This window comes from Eulemur rufifrons, chromosome 15, assembly GCF_041146395.1.
Source record: "Eulemur rufifrons isolate Redbay chromosome 15, OSU_ERuf_1, whole genome shotgun sequence".
NCBI classification, from domain to species: domain Eukaryota; kingdom Metazoa; phylum Chordata; class Mammalia; order Primates; family Lemuridae; genus Eulemur; species Eulemur rufifrons.
The window spans coordinates 90,009,074-90,021,595 of NC_090997.1; the positions used below are offsets into that span (position 1 = coordinate 90,009,074).

The 12,522-nt window shown below is 40.0% G+C and overlaps 1 protein-coding gene across 1 annotated transcript in view; it reads left to right on the forward strand.

Moving 5' to 3' along the window:
• Positions 1-12,522, forward strand: part of PHACTR2 (phosphatase and actin regulator 2) — a 124,247-nt gene that overhangs the window by 19,480 nt on the left and 92,245 nt on the right. The window lies entirely within an intron of this gene.

Sequence of the window (12,522 nt, forward strand, 5' to 3'; positions counted from 1 at the left end):
TTATTCCAGCTGTTTTTCAATTATTTGTATTTGATGAATTGTCTTTAAATTACATTGTAAGGAGCAATGAAGTGTTTGCCTACCTGAAAAATGTGTCAGCAATGTCCGTACCATTCCTGTGAGTGTTAATCATCCTTCCTGCTGGCTTTGATATTTTCCCAGTTTCAAACGTTAGTGTTTATTATGTTATCATTCAAAATATTTGGAATTCTACAGGAAGGCACTGTTGGAAACAATTTCCTCTGTGCGAAAACTCTAAAGACCTGTTAAAATAAATCATAGCCTAGTTAGACCAGGCCTTCTGAATTATTGCCACGCATTTATCCACAACTTCGTTATTCATTTTATAAATATTTATGAAGGGCCTTCTGTGATCTAGGTACAGTATGGGGGCAACACCTGGAATAAAGCCATTTTGGTCCCTGTCCTCAGGGGACTCCTAATCTAGTGATGAGGATTATTTTTTCTTCACATGTTTGCTCCTCAAAGAGGCATTCTTTTTTCCCCTACTCACTTGATAAGAACAATTGAAAATTATCTTTATGGCTTCTGAAAAATCAGTGAATTGCAGCTAGCTACTTCTGAAGTTCAATTATGGCCTTTTTCCCAGCACTCTAGAACCCAGTCAATGTTAGATCCAAAAACAATTTTGGAATGAGCTGGTTGGCTTGATGGCGCCCTAATTGGATTGCGAGGCTCTCCGTGTAGTGTTATACCCAAATCTTGCTGGTACAACTTGTTTTCTGGAATGCTAGCTTAACACATGTGCCGTTTTCAAGAAAGAAAACAAAATAAACATCTTACAAGTGGGACATCCTCAATGACTATGTTGGGGAAAAAAATATATAAAATCAACACTAAAGGAGTCATTATTATAAAAATTATTTTTTAAATAAACAACTAGTGGGATTGTTTTTCTCCCTCTCTCTCAAGAGAATTAGGTGTACAAACTGAGGAATGTTAATCCTTTGCTTTTCAGTGGCTTTTAAATGGTTTCTTATTTAATGTGAACAGAATATTTCCACCTTTTAGGCAATGTTACGAAACTAAACTAAACCTCTGTCGCCCTCCAACAATTTTACCCTGAATTTTAACTCGTAATTTGGAGATCATTTTGTGCCACACCTGTAATGAGAACTAATGCTGCAGTGTCACAGCCTGGGCCCCAGTGGTCCCCTGCAGCCCCTGCTCCCATGCGTCTGTCTCTGGATGGGTGGTTGCTTGACTCACATCAGCCTCCCTCATAGACCGTCAGCCTCCTAAGGGCAGAGATCTGATCCATTTTTGCTCACCATGGTAGTCCCTTTTCCATAATGGCTGCTCAATAAATTGTAATGAGTGCCTCCATCCCACAGTAAGCACATTTTTCTACACCCTTATATTTTTGTGGATTTCTCCTTCCTCCTCTTCCTTGGATTGTCTTCCCTGGTGAGTCTCTTTAGTGCAGGTCCTGTTGTCCTTTAGCTCTCACACCACAGGTGGCATTGACATTCCTTGGGCTATAGTGTTATTTCCCACCCATTTTGCTTTCCATATTGTGCATGTTCTCATCTGAGGTGCTTGCCATCCTGCTGAGTTTTCCTTCACATTTCTTTGCTGCTGCCATCTCCTGACTTCCTGGTCGTTGCCTCATATTCACTGGATGAGGTTCAGACTCTCCCTGTCCACCCTAAGTCTTGCCATCGCCCAAGAGAATTCGGTCCCCATGCAGGCTCCCTGCGGCTGCTCTGACATCCTGGCTGGCACAATTCTGCAGCCCTTCCCTCCTGCATGTTCAAACTCCCTGCCACCCTGACCCCCAGGCTCCTTCTCCTCAGCCCATAAACATGTTTGAGCGTCTTTCACACTTTGTGAATTTGAAACAAACAGCAAACAAAACATTTTCCTCTGCTTGATCATTCTCAAAGCCAAAAAAGTTCAAGGTTCTTTATTGCGCAACGCCCACTTGCTCCTAAATGTAATCATTCTCTAAGCGTTTACCCCGGTTCTCAACGCTGCTTTTGTTTGGAAGACTCCATCAAGTAACTTCAACTCCAGCTTCTTGCTAGCGTGCCAGTAATGCATTTCTGACTGTGGGTCATGTTCCCCTGAATGTCCTGCCAACACCTGAAGTCCATGGTGTCTGAACACAAGCTAAAAGTCTTTCCTCCAAGTCTTCTCTCCTCTTGACATCCTGCCACTCCCTTGTAGAGGTGTGGGCCACAGACTTCTCTGCGACTTCTCCAGGCAGTTCCTCGGACTCTTCCCCTCAGTGTCCCTTGGAGATGCATTTATCATTTTCAACCCCTTTTCACTGCTCCTGTCCAAGTTCAGATGCCTGGGTTGTTGCAGTCATCTCTTAACTGAACTACAAGGATATAAATCTGGGTGCCTTGGGGACTCTGTATGACTAGTTGATATAAATAAATTCTCCTCTGTGGGATGTGTCTCCCGGCATCCTGTTTTCCATTGTATACGCCTGCAGGTTTCGTTTCTGCCTTGGGAAGACAGTCCAGAGTGCTACATGTGGCCACAGTCTGTCCACAGATACCAACCTTGGGGACTTGGTGTGACTGCCAGGGGACTGTTGGATGTACACAGACAGTTTCGACAGTTTTAGTCACATTATATGTAGATTCTCAGGGCTCTTATTTATCCACTAGGCTTTTGACTTAAAGGTATTGGTCCAGAGTTAATGTGCTATTTTAATAATATTTCTGGCACATTCATCCTCTATGGGAAATTTTTCATAATTTTGTATGAAGCAAAATGTTGCCACTTACTTAAAAATCATGGTATTTCATTGGATTTTATTTTACAATTTATATAGAAGGCCTGCCAGCTTCTTCCCTAAAGTTCCAACCCCAAGCACATTCCCAGCATAAACGGGGTGATTGTTATCCTAACATGGGTGAGGTGAAGTTCTCTCTCACTTGGCAGATTTCCCATCGGGGATATATTGACTTTTTCTTCCTTTGCACAAACACAGCACACACTCTACACACCGCGACCTGCTCCCACTCCACACGCTGAGAGCTGTAGGCGATGACTTGCCTCTAAGCGGAACAAGGGAGGAGGTTGGTTGACTCCTGCCTTGTTTTTCATCTCTGTAGGAAACTTCTTGCAGTTCCCAAGCAGAGCCAACCTATCTATTCATAGAGAGAACCCTTTGCTTATCCGGGAGAACAGTGGTATCCAAAACGTAAAATGCTTTTGTTTACATTAAAATTGATGTTCTATTTGCATAGTGACCATTTTCCTACTCAGTCAGAATTTCTTTAAACCCCAAATATGAACGAATTTAATCTGTTAAATATCCTGTAGCAAGGCTAGGGGATGTTGTTCATGTCTGTGAATCAGAATGTTATACAGCTGCACAAACATACTCATGCTGCAGTCCCGTTGGCCACAAGTTTAAACTCTGGAATTCTCTGTCAGTGTTTGCAGGCAGATGGAAGTCTTTAGTAGCTTTCCCCTTCGGGAATTTTAAAAATAAGGGCTGCCTCTGTTAGAAAAACAAGCTTAAAAATCAATAATATCAAATTTCTAAAATTAATATTATGGTACATAAGGATTCTGTACAATCGAATGTTTATAGTCAATATAAAAAGAGTACAGTCTGCCTACCACTGTCATGAAATTAACTGCAGTCACGTTGGATATTGTTTTAGAGAGCAAAACAATACTTGCCCTAACTCTTTGGATTAGTCCAAGCTGGTGATAGGGGTAGAATTGAGTCATTATTCATTAGGGTTTATGTCTTGCCTTCTCTTAAAATAGAGATCTACTCCCACCCACTACTCTCCTCCCCACTTTGTACAAAGGACACTGGAGGGAAACTACCTGAGTTTAAATCCTGCTCCCCAGCTGTGTGACATTGGGCAAGTTGTTTGATCTCTCTGGGCTTCAACTGCCTCATCTATAAAACGGGAATAGTAATAGCATCTGCTTCACAGGGTTGTGGTGATGATCAACAAAGCAATATTCGTAAAGCACTTAGAACAGGTCTTAATGTGACCTATAAGATTGATATACCGAGCAGAAAGCCATAGGAAGAATCATAGAATTTTTAAAGTTGGAAGGAGCCTAGTGATCATTTAACCTACTTCCCTAATTTTAGTAATGAAAAAGTGGGGTCCTTGCTCAAGGTTACAGGGCTGGTTAAGTAGCAGAGTTGGATCTAGGACCTGGCTGTCTTCTTGGCTTACAGTTCACCATCCCCGTTGGGTGGTCAAAGCCCAAAACAATAAATTAGATTTATTGCCTGTCCTAATTGTGCAATGTCCTCTTTGCTTTTTGTTTTACAGAGTCTAACTGCTATTTTAGAACTTCTAGGAGGTATTGCTGGTTCAGTATGAGTTTAGCTGTCGTATTCTGATGAAGACAGCATGGTAGAGTGGGAAATAAGCCCTGATCAGGAATCAGATGACCTAGACTCCTGTCTTTGCCACTAGGTAACAATTTGGGAAAATATTGCCTTCTTGGAGCTCAGTTTCCTCAAATGTAGGACTTTAATATATATATAGGATAATATGGAAGTATTAAACATGATTGTTGTCCCATTGTAGATAACACTGTAACCCCGTACTTTTGTAAATTACATTGCCCAGAACTGCTAAGTGCTCTAATATGCAGAGTAGGAATATATATTAAACTGTCCTTTTTTTTTTTTTTTAACGGAAGATAAACTGCTTCGAACACCTTCAACCTTGCTTAGGTGAACTTCTATTTTAGCAAGGTTTTAGGGCAACCTCAAAAGATGGTAGAAAGGTAGATTAGCTTTCCCAGAACCCTAGTAAGGGAAAGGAGATATTATTTACATTTCCCAGATAAAGGAAGTGGTAATGATATCCTTTCTCAAAAGAAGAAGTGTGCATAAAGCTCACCATTTTCAAGTACTCTGTTGTCTTGCTAAGATGGCATGTTTTGATTTTGTAACTAAGGTAGCTTTGCTTTGAAATGCTCATGTACTCAAAATAAGCTCCATAGATGAAGCTCGCCGATGTTCAGTGAAAAGAAAGAAGCAAAAGAGTATGTTGTCTGAGTTCACCGAGCTAAAGTTCAAGAACAGGTGAAAGAAATCAGTGGTGATGGACATTGAAAGAGAAGTGATCTGGGGGAAGGGAGGGAGAGGGTGGGTATTGATTGGGAAGAAGCACAAGGAAGCTTTCTGGGGCCTGGAAGTGACCTCTGCCTTGGTCTAAATGGTGGTTGCCTGTACAAAATCATTTACTTTCTATATGTCTATCTTGAAAATCTTTTCGGAAAATGCTCCATAGCATTAATTTTTTTTTTTTTTTTTTTTTTTTTTTGAGACAGAGTCTCACTCCGTTGCCCGGGCTAGAGTGAGTGCCGTGGCATCAGCCTAGCTCACAGCAACCTCAAACTCCTGGGCTCAAGCAATCCTCCTGCCTCAGCCTCCCAAGTAGCTGGGACTACAGGCATGCACCACCATGCCTGGCTAATTTTTTGTATATATATATTTTAGTTGTCCATATAATTTCTTTCTATTTTTAGTAGAGACGGGGTCTCACTCTTGCTCAGGCTGGTCTCGAACTCCTGACCTCGAACGATCCACCCGCCTCAGCCTCCCAGAGTGCTAGGATTACAGGCGTGAGCCACCGCGCCCGGCCTCCATAGCATTAATTTTAATGACAATAGGAAGTACTGATCTTAATCCCAAGTCCCTTTAAGTAACTTTATAGTTTCTTTCAAGTGACAGAGGAATGGAAATTGGCAAATCAGGAGGCAAGTATGAATAGAACCAAAATAAAAGCAATCTTCTTCCAAGGGGACTAAAATTCCTTTTTTATACTCTGTTGTAGTAATGTTTTCACATTCTATTCTTTTTCTTTAAATTTAATTTAATGTGTTTACCTTCTCTTCTCTTACTCTTGGGAAACTAAAAAGATGATGGCTAAATAACTTTTAAAATATTTTAGTTATGATTATTACCTTAAGGCTGATTATTTGTTTTAAGGAAATATCAACTGATGAAAAGCAATCTTCTTCTGAACTGAGATCTTTTTTAACTCTAAAATTCTATTATTCTCAGATTTGTAAACAGTAGAATACATTTATCTATAAAAAGTTCAAAAATATTCCCGTTCCTTTTTTAAAAAAAATTCACATTTAACCATTTCATATGCTCCAGGACATGACTTTATAAATTTGTTTTAGTTTTTTGCCATAAATATATATCACAGGTCTATGATGAGCACAACACTGGCAATGGGGAAATTTTTCTTGGCATAACTTTAAAAAGTCAGCCATCCTTGATTTTTCTCTCTACTAAGCCCAGCATGGGTGTGTGCGTGCGTGTGTGTGTGTGTGTGTGTGTGTGTGTGTTTGCAATCCCTTTTCCCTGTGTGGTCTCACAATAACTGGCTGAATACCTCCTGATGCCATGCTGCAACTGAGCCCATTGCCTCGGGTTTGGCAAGATGTTTAATACTACTTACCTTACTTGGGTCCATCATGTGCTAAAAAGGGTTGGAATAGCAATTTGATGACCCATGAGTATTCTCTTAATGATAAAATACTGGGAATGGAAAGTACTAATAAAGGGAAATTATAGAAGAAAATGGTAACTCTGAGGCATATTACTTTTCAAAACTCCTTCAAGTAGAAATCTTCACAGTTGATAAAAGACAGTGCCCTCTGAGGTCTCCTAGGCCAGATAATTCCTGACCCCAAGAATCAATTAAATCTTAATCCTGATTTACCTCTATGCTAGCTAATGCCACATTTAAAAACATAAGTTTTACTTTAGAATAGCTTTAGATTTGCAGAAAAATTGAAAAAAATAGTACAAAGAGTTCTCATATACTCCCAGCCTCCTTTTTCCTATTGTTAATATCTTATATCAGTATGATACATTTGTTACAACCAAGGAACCAGCACTGGTATATTACTGCTAACTAAACTCCACAGGTTATTAGGATTTCGCTAGTTTTCCCCTAAAGTCTTTTTTTGTTGTTGTTTCAGGGTTCCATCAAGATGCCACATTACATTTAGTCGTCATTGTCTCCATAGCCTCCTCTGGTCTGACAGTTTCTCAGACTTTTTTTGTTTTTAAATGTTCTTGACAGTTTTGAGATGTACTGCCCAGGCATTTCGGAAATGTCACTCAATTTGGTTTTGTCTGATGTTTCTCTTGGGGTGACAATGGGGTTGTGGGGTTGGAAGTACCTTCTTGTTACATCATATCATGTCAAGGGTACATATTGTCAGTACAACTTATCTCTGATTATGTCAACTGTGACCACCTGGCTGAGGCTGTATTTGTTAGCATTCTCCACCGTAAAGTCACTCCTTCCCTCCCTCTCTCCACACTGCAATCTTGGAAACGAAGTCACTATGTGTAGCCCACATGGAAGCAGTGGGGAGTTACGCTCCATCTCCTTGAGAGGGGAGTATTTATATCAATTATTTGGTGTTCTGTGCAGATTTATCTCCTCTCTCACATTTATTTATTTGTTCAATATTTATCAGTTTGGATTCATGGATGTTTATTTTGTACTTTGGCTTATAGTCTAATACTATATCATTTATTTTGTTGCTCAGATTGTTCCAGCTTTGGCCTTTGGAAACTCTTTGAGTGGGCTCCTGTGTCCCTTTTAACCCATGCCCATTGGTTTGTTTTTTGTGCACTTTCTCACTTGCTGGCACTAGACGATGCTACAAGGCTCATCCCGTGTTTTCCCTGCCCCAGCCCTGGAAACAGCCATTTCTCTAAGGAGATCTGGTTCCTTTGATTGGAGAGTGCTATTAGAAACCAAGATCTGAGCTCTGGGTTTGCATGTTGCTGTTGGGGTGTCATTGCTTCTAGGCCCTCTGAGAGGACAGAGCTAGGAAATACATGTGTGTGTACTAAGCCATATATATACCCATGTCTATAATTTATCTGTTGACCTATTTACCTGGCCAAACATGGGTCCATACAGATGTCTCCAACTCGGATTGGTGCCACATAAATCCTTTAGCTTTACCTCCTTGTTTATTTATTCGTAGAACCTCTCTCCAACAACGAGAAAACTTGGGCTTTCACCATCTGCTATCCATTCACATACTTGTTTGATCCCAGCATGCATGTATAGCAGTTTCAGAGTTTTTAACCTATATCCCATGCAGTACCACACATTTTGATTCTTTTGTTCTTTTTCTCTTCCTCTCCACTGGCCATTCATCTTACCTCTTTACAGGAAGAGATTTAACCCAACCTAATGTAAATTCTGATTAGCAAGAGAGTAAGGAGCTCCTGTAGACAACTCAAGACAAGAGTAGCCACTTGGCTGCCTTAGAAACCATGATCCAATCTCATCTGCGATGGATCATACCATCAATGCACTCTGACCCTGTTGTTTACTTGCTTCTCTGCCCAGAAATGATACATATGCCCTTTTGTATAATAGCAAGTATCTTAAGCTATTGTTTAAGTTGAGAGAGAAAACTTAACGCTGTAAATGTAGGGAATAAAGTTAAATCTTCCCTAAGCACTGTTCCAATATTTCTTTGCCATAGTTTTGTGGCCATTATAAAGGCAGAGTAATAATGCAAATAGAAAAACTGTAATAGAAATGAAAATATATAATGATAATCCTAATATTGTCTAAGCATAATAAATTTCAAAGGCACAAAGAAAACAGCCCAGAGGCTGGGCACGGTGGCTCATGCCTGTAATCCTAGCACTCTGGGAGGCAAAGGAGGGATGATCACTTGAGGCCAGGAGTTTGAGACCAGCCAGAGTGAGACCCTGTCTCTACTAAAAATAGAAAAAAAAAATAGCCAGGCAACTAAAAATAGAAAAAATTAGCCAGATGTGGTGGCATGTGCCTGTAGTCCCAGTTACTTGGGAGGCTGAAGCAAGAAAATCGCTTGAGCCCAGGAGTTTGAGGTTGCTGTGAGCGAGGGTGACGCCACAGCACTGTAGCCTGGGCCACAGAGCAAGACTCTGTCTCCACAAAAACAAAAAACACCAGCCCAGAAAACAAAATTTAAGGAAATAAAGGTTGGTAAGCTTGTTTTTTTCACTTCCTTAAAGCATACACAGCAGAGTATTATCAAAGAATTATTTATCACATGTGATTTCTCTTTAATTGTTTTTGTTATGACTTGGCTTCAAAAATGTATTCTCATTGACCTTCAGATATTTAAAGGTATTTGGAGGAAAGCTGAGACTATCTCTGCCACCGCCTTGTTTTCACATGTCAGCTGACAATTTGTGTGGAATCAAAACCAGGAATTCTTTCACTACGATTCTTTTCTAAATGATCTCTCAGTTACAAAATTTGTGAAGTGGAATACTATGCCACATTTGTCTTACTTTCTCAGTGACTGAAATGATTACATGTGGAGAAAAATGGGTATCTAAAATGTCATGTAACTATTAAATATTGTAAAAATACTACAAACTCTCATATTAAGTAGATTGAAATTTACTAAGAATGCCTGTCATTCAGTTCTCAGATCTCAAAAGGGAATGTTCAAACCTATAATTATTTTATACGATAACTATCTAGTCACATTTATTTTTGGTGTATATGGTCACATTTGCACAGGTATTGCCTAACTGCTAAATTTCTGTTTAAAATGAAAAAATAAAACTTTCATGTATTCTCTGAATTTTTACCAGATGGTGGTATGGGGAAGTCCTGTGAGGTGTGAGTTTGTTTTTGATGGGAAGATAGACTTAGCTGTGTCATTTAAAAATGTTTATATTCAAATAGTTAATGACTGTTTTTCAAAATACGCTTTATTTTATTTTAGACAGGGTCTCACTCTCTTACACAGGCTGGAGTGCAGTGGCAGGATCATAGCTCACTGTAATCTCAAACTACTGGGCTCAGGTGGTCCTCCTGTCTCAGCCTCCTGAGTAGCTGGGACTACAAGCACGTGCCACCACGCCTGGCTAATGTTGCTTTTTAAGAGATGGAGTCTCACTATGTTGCCCAGGCTGGTCTCAAACTCCTGAATATATGCTATATTTTAAAATGTAGATCTCAAGTGTGAAAAGGAAAGTTCTGATGGATGACAGGTTACTCTTGCTAACATGACAGTAGGTAAAAATGAACATTGAAAACAATCAGGAAATTTCAACTTTCATCTGGAATTTACCTACCAATTTGTTCTTATCTGCATGTAAGTGCAAAATTCACTAGACTTATTTTGAAAGAAAGTTTTAAGTGGATTTTAATGGCAAATTGGTCCCAAAGAAAAATTATAGAAACATCAATGGCACTGCTGGTATCCTGGTTGTCTGGAGGAAAGAAGAGAGTATTCTGCTCATACTACTCAAAAGCGGGTGACAAGTCTCTTCACATTCATGATTTAAGAGAAGTACAATGGCAGTTAGGCCAACTGTGCCAGCATATGGTTTCTAATTGCAGGTGTGGTTTATGACAGGAGAAAAATAGACTGTGCTTCATTGGTTCAATGGAAAGCAGGATTTTTTATGGAGTGTCAGGGAACCAGATACGTGGGTTGGGAGATAAAGATCCCACTCCATTGTAAGAAAATGAGAACTAGTTGTGTGTCTGTAGCCAGAGAGATGAATTGAGACGGAAACTTTAGTTCCTATATTTGTAATAGTCAGCCTTTTATATTTTGCAACATTTGAATTGTTCAAAAGTAAGCCCTTCCTTGAGAGTTCAGCATAAAGTCTCCGTGAAGAAGAAAAACCATACACGCAGTTCCTTTCTGGGTTTGACCCCTAGTTCAAGGAAGGCTGTTGGACAGCAAGAGAAGTGAAGTAATGATCTTACTTCTTTACTCTGGCTTAGCTTCAAAATCAGCCTATCCCCTGTACTTCTAAATGTGCTATGGCTAAACCTAGGGTTAGGAACCACTTAGAGAAGTATCAGTATAGGACTTGCATCTCCAGTTTACCCTAGCAGTGCACAGCCTTTGTGTATCTCTGCTCAGCTAGCCCCTGGAATTAGAGTAGACCTCACTAGTGGGAAGAATGGGATTCATCCATACTTGTTTGGAAGGAGAACTCATAAAGATTTAGGAGTTGGCATCTGTTGGTTATCTTTTTTTAAAATTCAGTTTGAGATTTTCCTGGTTCTTGGTGTGTCAAGTGATTTTTGATTGAAACTTAGACTTTTTTTTATTATTTTATGTGACTCTAGATCTTTCTGAAATGTTTTGTTTTACTTGACTTTGTTTGACACCTCTCTAGCAAGGGAAGCAGTGGGTGCCACCCTGTCACTCCCACATGGAGGTAGGAATCCTGGTTCTCCACTTGTCCTCTGTTAACACACTGTGTGTATGTCTGGGTATCCTTGTCACTGCTGAGTATGGGTGAAATTTCCAGCTCCCTACATGGTCTCCCTGACATCACAGTGGGAGTGGCCTTGTTCTGGTGGGCAATGGCTTGACACCCTCTCTGTATTGGGGGGAGACGAGACACATGCTTATTGCTGAGTAGGAGTGGATGCCCAGAGTTCTACATGGTCTCCCTGATACTGTGGAAGATGCTTCATTGTCAGCTGCCAGGCATAAAGGTCCTGGCTCTCTACTTAGTCTTCTCTGACACCAACCTAGCAGGGGTGTTAGGGGTACTTGTTCAAGCCTCATGAGGGTGGAAGTCTAGTATCTCCACTCAGCCTTTGCTGGTGTAGGTGGTCACAGTTTCTTCTGTGGTGTTTGGCTGGAGTAGAGCAGTTACTGTCTAAAAGTTTTCTGTCTTGCTGATCTGCCCCTTTCCTGGTCCTGTGGCTAGAGAGAGCAGACTTTTGTTGAGGCTTTTTTGCTCTATGCCTATGGGCATTTCTTGATTGTTGACTTCCATGCTTATTGGTGTTTTCAGGTTTCTGACTTCTTCTGTTGCAAGACTAGAATATTTGAGGCAAAAAGAAAACCAAAAGATCTCACCACCACATTGTTTCTTAGGTTCTGAAGTCCCAGGCTGGTCTTACCTTCCTTCAACTTACAGAGTCTTCTTATATTTATTTCATATATAACATCCAGGATCTGTTTTTTTGTTTTGTTTTGTTTTGTTTTAAGTTGAATTTAGCAAGCGGAATAGGAAAAAGTAAGTCTCCGCCATCTTCCCAGAAGCAGAAGTCCTTGCTGTTCAAGTTTTGGTTTTATTTGTTCTTTTTTCGCCCAATATTATATGATGAAAGTTTAAAAAATACAGAGAAGATAAAAGAATTGTACTCCCTGCCCCATATCCACCACTTGGATTCAACACTTACCATTTGGTATATTTTACTTTATTGCATATTTATCATCTTGGCCAATCCATCTATCTGTCCATTTGTTATCTTTAATGGACTTCAGGACACTTTACCCCTAAACACTTCAGCATGCCTATCATTAACTAGACTTCACTATTTGTCTATTTTATATAAACAATGCACAAAATCACAGCTACCATATGATGAGTTTTGTAAAATTCCACCATTATTGAGATAATTTTCATCACCCCCAGAAGTTCCCTCAAGCCTCTTCTCATTTAATTCCTACCTCTCTCTCACTCCAAGAAGAAACTACTGTTTTGATTTTTTCTTCTTCCTCCTCCTCCTCTTCTTCCTC